Here is a 1438-nt window from a genome sequence, read left to right as displayed (position 1 = left end):
ATTAATAATCCAATCAGGCATTGGTACTTGGGGGAGGAACAGAGCTCAAGGTCTTGCAAACTACAAACAAGAGAAGAGATAGTGCTGCAAGGATTTTTGTTTTTAAATATTGTATCTTTGTCTTAAAGACAAAGAACTGTGTTGTCACCTCCCAGCATGCTTTTAACTTTCATTTACATTTCACTTGTCCCAGCACAATCACCACCCTGCTGTCTATCATTTGTAGCTCAGCAGAATTTCTTTCACCTTGCACAGTATCCAACCCCGTTAATCCTGGTACCAAACCTCCTCCCCCAAGCTGTGTTTAAAAAGGAACTTCTTAGATTACCACAGGTTTCTTTGACACTTGTACTTTCTAAATATACAGTACTCATGCTGATTGTGCTTTCATGGGTGTCTGTGAGCTCTGTGCTGATGTTGAAGCAGCCTGCTCTCTGAACTGTCCCAGAGGAACAATTACCTTCCTCATGTTCTGACTGATAATTATTTCCCAAGTACGGAAAGAATATCCTTTTACTGTTATTGCCAAAAGTTCCTCCTTTTGGCAATGAAATGTATCAATACCAGCCAAAACTATAAACTTAGGAAAAACAACATGCCTTGAATACATGCCACAGAGCCGTCCCAAAGCAAAGCTATTCTCTTTTATGGCCCTGCCACCACACATTGCAAGGTGCAACTCTTTAGCATAGGAAGGCTGTTGTTTTTCCGCTGCCAAACACCTGAATCCGGGTTAGCAATGAGGTACAGTGAAGTCCAAATCTGGACCCGTAAGCTACTCCCATGTCTCCACGTGGCTTAACTCGTGCTGCTGTTTACTCCACAGTACAGCTGGCCAGCAAGTGCAAAGGGCTGGTTCAGGACAGACGCTGATATCAATCTGCTAATCTGATGCTATTCAGTGTTATCATTAATGGCTTGGATGACGGAATAGGTTGTACACTTCCTAAGCTGACAAGTGAGAACAGCCTGGAAGGTATAATAGCATGTTGGCAGATGGGGTCTAGAATTCAAAATTATCTTAATGCACTGAAATAAACAATGTGCAGCTTCAGTGGTGCAATGAGTAGTACTTACAAACTATAGGTATGACAAACAAACAGCAAAATAGAAATTCTTTAGAAATTATCTGGCTATTTCAGTTATTCAAAAATAACACATTAAGCAACAAAAGGCAAAACTGTGAAAAGGGCAAATTTTATACTGAAAATTTTAAATGAAAACTTTCTACGTGGCATGGAAACCCTCCTTTCCATCCAGCATCAGGAAGAATTTGTCTGTTGTATGACGCCCAGGGCACCACTCTTCAAGAAAGATGAAGACCACTTGGAAAGGGCTCAGAAAAGAATGACAAGAACAACAAGTGTTTGATGTAAAAAATGTGACCCATTAAGAGGGATGGAAAGAATTGTACTTGACCTGTATAACTAAGAGAATA

Source organism: Buceros rhinoceros, unplaced genomic scaffold (genome assembly GCF_000710305.1).
Source record: "Buceros rhinoceros silvestris isolate BGI_N320 unplaced genomic scaffold, ASM71030v1 scaffold999, whole genome shotgun sequence".
Lineage (NCBI taxonomy): Eukaryota > Metazoa > Chordata > Aves > Bucerotiformes > Bucerotidae > Buceros > Buceros rhinoceros.
This window is presented reverse-complemented; position numbering follows the sequence as displayed.